Source organism: Mobula hypostoma, chromosome 8 (assembly GCF_963921235.1).
Source record: "Mobula hypostoma chromosome 8, sMobHyp1.1, whole genome shotgun sequence".
In the NCBI taxonomy this organism is placed as follows: Eukaryota; Metazoa; Chordata; class Chondrichthyes; order Myliobatiformes; family Myliobatidae; genus Mobula; species Mobula hypostoma.
The window spans coordinates 115,783,490-115,789,489 of NC_086104.1; positions in this window are offsets into that span (position 1 = coordinate 115,783,490).

Sequence of the window (6,000 nt, forward strand, 5' to 3'; positions counted from 1 at the left end):
TTCACTAAAGAGAAGGATATTGAATTGTGTAAGGTAAGGAAAACAAGTAGGGTAGTTATGGAAACTATGATGATTAACGAAGAGGAAGTACTGGTGTTTTTAAGGAATATGAAAGTGGATTGCACCAAGACGCAACACAAAGCGTCATAGGAAGTCATTCCTGCCTGTGGCTATCAAACTTTACAACTCCTCCCTTGGAGGGTCAGACACCCTGAGCCAATAGACTGGTCCTGGATTTATTTCCTGGCATAATTTACAAATTACTATTTAATTATTTATGGTGCAACTGTAACAAAAATCAATTTCCCCCGGGATCAATAAAGTATGACTATGACTATAAGTCTCCGGATCCTGACAGGATATTCCCTAGGACCTTGAGGGAAGTTAGTGTGGAAATAGCAGGGGCCTTGGCAGAAATACTTCAAATGTCATTAGAAACGGGGATGGTGCCGGAGGATTGGCGTATTGCTCATGTTGTTCCATTGTTTAAAAAGGGTTCTAAGAGTAAACCTAGCAATTATTGGCCTGTGAGTTTGACGAGAGTGGTGGGTAAATTGATGGAAAGTATTCTTAGAGATGGTATATATAATTATCTGGATAGACAGGGTCTGATTAGGAACAGTCAACATGGATTTGTGCGTGGAAAAATCATGTTTGACAAATCTTATTGAATTTTTTGAGGAGGTTGCTTGGAAAGTTGACGTGGGTAAAGCGGTGGATGGTGTCTGTATGGACTTCAGTAAGGCCTTTGACGAGGTTCCACACGGAAGGTTAGTTAGGAAGGTTCAATCGTTAGGTATTAATATTGAAGTAGTAAGGTGGATTCAGCCGTGGCTGGATGGGAGATGCCAGAGAGTAGTGGTGGATAACTGCTTGTCAGATTGGAGGCCGGTGACTATTGGTGTACCTCAGGGATCTGTACTGGGCCCAATGTTGTTTGTCATATATATTAATGATTTGGATGATGGGGTGGTAAATTGGATTAGTAAGTATGCAGATGATACTAAGATAGGTGGAGTTGTGGATAATGAAGTAGGTTTTCAAAACTTGCAGAGAGATTTAGGTGAATTAGAAGAGTGGGCTGAAAGATGGCAGATGGAGTTCAATGCTGATAAATGTGAGGTGCTACATTTTGGTAGGAGTGATCAAAATAGAATATACATGGTAAATGGTAGGGCATCGAAGAATGCAGTAGAACAGACGGATCTAGGAATAAGAGTGCATAGTTCCCTGAAGGTGGAATCTCATGTGGAGAGGGTGGTGAAGAAAGCTTTTGGTATGCTGGCCTTTATATATCAGAGCATTGAGTATAGGAGTCAGGATGTAATGTTGAAATTGTGCAAGGCATTGGTAAGGCCAAATTTGGAGTATTGCGTATAGTTCTGGTCACCGAATTATAGGAAAGATGTCAACAAAATTGAGAGAGTACAGAGAAGAGTTACTAGAATGTTACCTGGGTTTCATCTCCCAAGTTACGGAGAAAGGTTCAACAAGTTGGGTCTTTATTCTTTGGAGCGTAGAAGGTTGAGGGGGGACTTGATAGAGGTATTTAAAATTATGAGGGGGATAGATAGAGTTGACGTGGATAGGTTTTTTCCATTGAGAGTGGGGGAGATTCAAACAAGAGGACATGAGTTGAGAGTTAAAGGGCAAAAGTTCTTTACTCAGAGAGTGGTAGCTGTGTGGAGTGAGCTTCCAGCAGAAGTGGTTGAGGCAGGTTCGATGTTGTCATTTAAAGTTAAATTGGACAGCTATATGGACAGGAAAGGAATGGATGGTTATGGGCTAAGTGCGGGTTGGTGGGACTAGGTGAGAGTAAGAGATCGGCACGAACTAGAAGGACCGAGATGGCCTGTTTCCGTGCTGTAATTGTTCAATGGTTGTATGGTTATAACATCAGATAGCCATTGAACATGAGTGGGTGGGGCAGCCTCCTTCCACTTGAGCAAGATCGCCCATCTGACCATAAGAGACATAAAGGCCAATACCCGCAAATTAGATGGCTTCAGTATTATAGCACTATCCTCAATAATACTAAGCATGGCAGTCAAGTAATTGGGCTTAAAACTAATATTAAAAGTACAGGAAAAGTTTGAAATACCTCTTTCCAAAATTTTTCAAGGTTTTAACATGTCCAAAACATATGAATTAGTGTGGCCACACCATTAGTACATCTATCACAATAAGGGGAAATATCTGCGTAAAAACGAGAGAGCTTGTCTTTAGACATATGAACTCTATGTACCACTTTGAATTGTAATAAAGAATGATGAGCACATAATGAAGAAGAATTAAGCAATTTTAAAATAATCATCCAGCTCTCTTCAGATATGAAAATCTGTAAATCCCTTTCACAGTTTCTTTTAATTTTATCTAAAGACTTTTTCAGTCCCAACAGCAGACCGTAAATGTAAGATATTGAACCGTTGTCAAAGGGTTTCAGATTAAAAATTGTATTTATTATATTCTTATCTGGACTTGTAGGGAATGTATGTAATTGAGATCTTAAGAAATCTCTAATCTGTAAGTAACGAAAAAAGTGGGTATTGGAAAGGTTAAATTTTGTTGAAGTTTGTACAAAAGAAGAGAGATTCCCTCCATCAAACAAATCCTGAAATTGTTTAATACCCAATCTATCCCATTCTTTAAAAGATAAGTCAATTATAGATGGTTTAAAAAAAATTTAGAAAAGATGGAACTCGAGAGGGAAAAACTAAATAAACCAAAATGTTTTCTAAACTGTATCCAAATCACCGAAGTACGTTTGTTCACCACATTATCAGTTAGTTTATTTAAAGATAAAGGAAGCAAGGATCCAAGTCAAGAAATAATGGAAAATTTCATAACTGAATTGACTTCCAAAGAGACCCATATAGGACAATTTTCATGCTTAATGTAATATATCCAGAACGTAATATGTTGTATATTAACTGCCAAATAACAAACCCTAAAATTGGGTAAGGCGTAGCCTCCAATCTGTTTTTTTTTAAGGTGAGCTTTAATTATTCAGGGTTTTTTTTATTCTTGCATATATAGGGAGAAAGAATTGAATCCAAAGAGTCAAAAAAAAGATTTAGGAATAAAAACAGGCACAGCTTAAAAAGGGAATATAAATTTAGGTAAGATATTCCCCAGTGTAACCCTTAACACTATCCACAACACCACGTATCTTGGTGATATCTGAAAACTTACTAACCCATCCTCTAAATCCTAATCCAAGTACTTTATAGGAATCACAAAAAAACATTTGTCCCAGAATAAATCCCTGTGAAATATCAGTTGTTACGGACCTCCAGGCAGAACATGTTCCTTCTACTATCCTTGTCTGCCTTATAAACATTCTGATACTCTGCTCCAAGGCAGAGTATCTCTCAACAGCACAAATACAAGTAACTGACTCCTGGATGCAGGGTAGCGCTGAGCAGCAGATGAGGATGACTGGGGTATATACCGGGGTTCAGAAGAAAATGATGTCATCCCTTACAGAATCAAAAGGTTAGGAGGAATCAGAAACGCACCACATAGGAAATTTAACCTCAAGCCTGACTCACCCATACTGACTGCAATACAATCTACTACAATACAATGTTCATACTTTGTCACATATCCCGCTAAACCATTCCTATCCAAAATGCCTTTGAAATATTGTAGCTGTACCCACCTCTACTACTTCCACTGACACTATTCCATATATGCACCACACACTGTGTGGAAAAATTTGCCCCCGTGTGTCCTTTACATTTTTTTTCCTGTCACCTTCATCTTGTGTCCCACTAATGCTAGACTTCCCTGGCCTTGGGGGTGGGGGGTGGGTTCTGACCATATTTAGTCCTTGGACTCCAGTGAGAATAGCCGTCCCAGGCTCTCCTTCCTCACCGCCATGTTCCCACCCCCTGCAAACAGGGCAGCAATGTATCTCTCAGCCTGACTGCCAACTGGACCTGATGTTTGCTTCATTAATGAATTCTCCCAGACCAGACCCAGCAACACCACATCTCTGAGCATTTCATTTACTACTGCTGTTCCCAGCGTGTGAAGCCCTCTCAGCCTCCTGGAGCATTTCTGTGGGCAAAGAGCAGATAGAGATCATCCTCTTGACGAAGAGACCTGACGAAGGGTTCCGGCCCGAAATGTCGACTGATCGTTTCCACGGTTGCTGCCCGACCTTCTGAGTTCCTCCAGCGTGTTGTGAGTGTTGTTTTGACCCTGTTTGGTGGGCCTTGAACTTTCCCGTCCATCAGGTGATGAAACCCCGCCTATTGATAAATGATTATCCAATCAGCAGCGACAGTGACGCCTGGTTCTCTGACAAATGATGGGTGTAGAACAGATCCAACCTCCAGCAGCGAAGTTACTCTAATATTAGTACTAACAAAACAACACACACAAGATGCTGGGGGAACTCAGCTGCTCAGAGGCAACATCTTTTTTAAAAATGTAAACAGTCGACGTTTCGGGTCGAGACCCTTTTTCGGGAATTCTCGGCCCGAAACGTTGATTGTTTACTCGTTGATTGTTCACTGAGTTCTCCCAGCATCTTGTGTGTGTTGTTTTGTTAGTACTAGTAGTAGTGTAACTTCACTGCTGGCGGTTGGATCTTTGTGCGCTGAGTTGCTTTCGATTTGCAGCATCTGCTGATTTTCTTGTGATTGTATATTATTACTACCACGATCACTGCTACAACCGCTACCCATCCTCTGAAAAATGATGGACAAGGAGATAATCCAGTTAACACTGTAGGAATTTCGGACTTTTCTTGATATGCGATACTATTGGTTGGTCGGTCCTGAGTGGCAGGTGAGCGGTCGAACGGAGCTGCAGGTCTGCTGAAGCTTTTCTTCTTCTTGTGGTGGTGGTGGTGGGTGGGGGGTGCTCTCTGTGCTTCCTGCAACCACTGTTCAATGATATCTGACGGGACAACATCTAGCGCTAACTAAATGAGATATCCCCGAGACGATCTTAATGCCTCGTCGGTGCTTACAATATGACCAATCTACCATTTGTATGGGTTCCATCTTCGTGTAGAAGATGGAGGGTGTTGACAGAAGGACGAAGAAGTGCCCTTAATGAAACTTTGTCTGTCTCACTTCCTGTATAGTTGTTACTGAAGGGACACAGTGACGCTGAGTTCTATAAAACACTAATGAACATTCTAACTTCAATCCTTTGCAGAGTGCTGTTGTGATCCTCAGCTTTGCGGGACACTTTGTAGACACAGAGAACAAATGGGGCCCTGGTCCTTCAGGAATGGAAATGTTCAGTTTTCCACAACGTCGTGGTGGACTTTCCCTTGACCGAACCTCCACCAGGACAACCCACAGACTTCCCTTTCCCAGCCAATTCAGTGTTTCTGGGCAGTGACCATTCCTTATAAGCCTTTAATGCACTATCTCCAACACCATCATGACCTGAACCGTGTACAGTATCCAAAGTGTGGTCCAAACAAGATTCTTTAAAAAGTCACCCTAATTCCCTTGCTTTCTACTCTCTCCCACTGGACAGGATCTATGGTTCAGTTTGTCTCTCTGTGACCTGGTAGAGGCATGAGAGAGGAGCTGGCCAAAGTTGATTGGAAGGGTGCACTAGCAGCGATGAGTGCAGAATTGTAATTGCTGGTGTTTCTGGGGAAAATTCAGAAGGCGCAGAAAAGAAACATGCAAAAAGATGAAGTATCCCAAAGGGAGGTTGAGGCTGACCAGGGAAGTCAAGTCAGCACAAGTGCAAGAGACTGGAAGTTGACACTGGAGACGTACTAATGATAAACAAAGAAGTTATGGAGGGACTTAATAAGTATTTTGAGTCAGTTTTCTGTGTGCAAGACTTAAGGAGAATGACAGAAATGCAGAGTGTCAAGGGCATAAGTAAGTGTCATTGTTATTAATATAGAGAAGGTGCTTGTGAAACTGACAAGAGAGAAAGGGGATAAGTCATTTGGATCAGATGAACTACAACCCAGGGTTCTGAAAGAGGTAGCTGGGGATACTGTGGAGGCATTTGTAA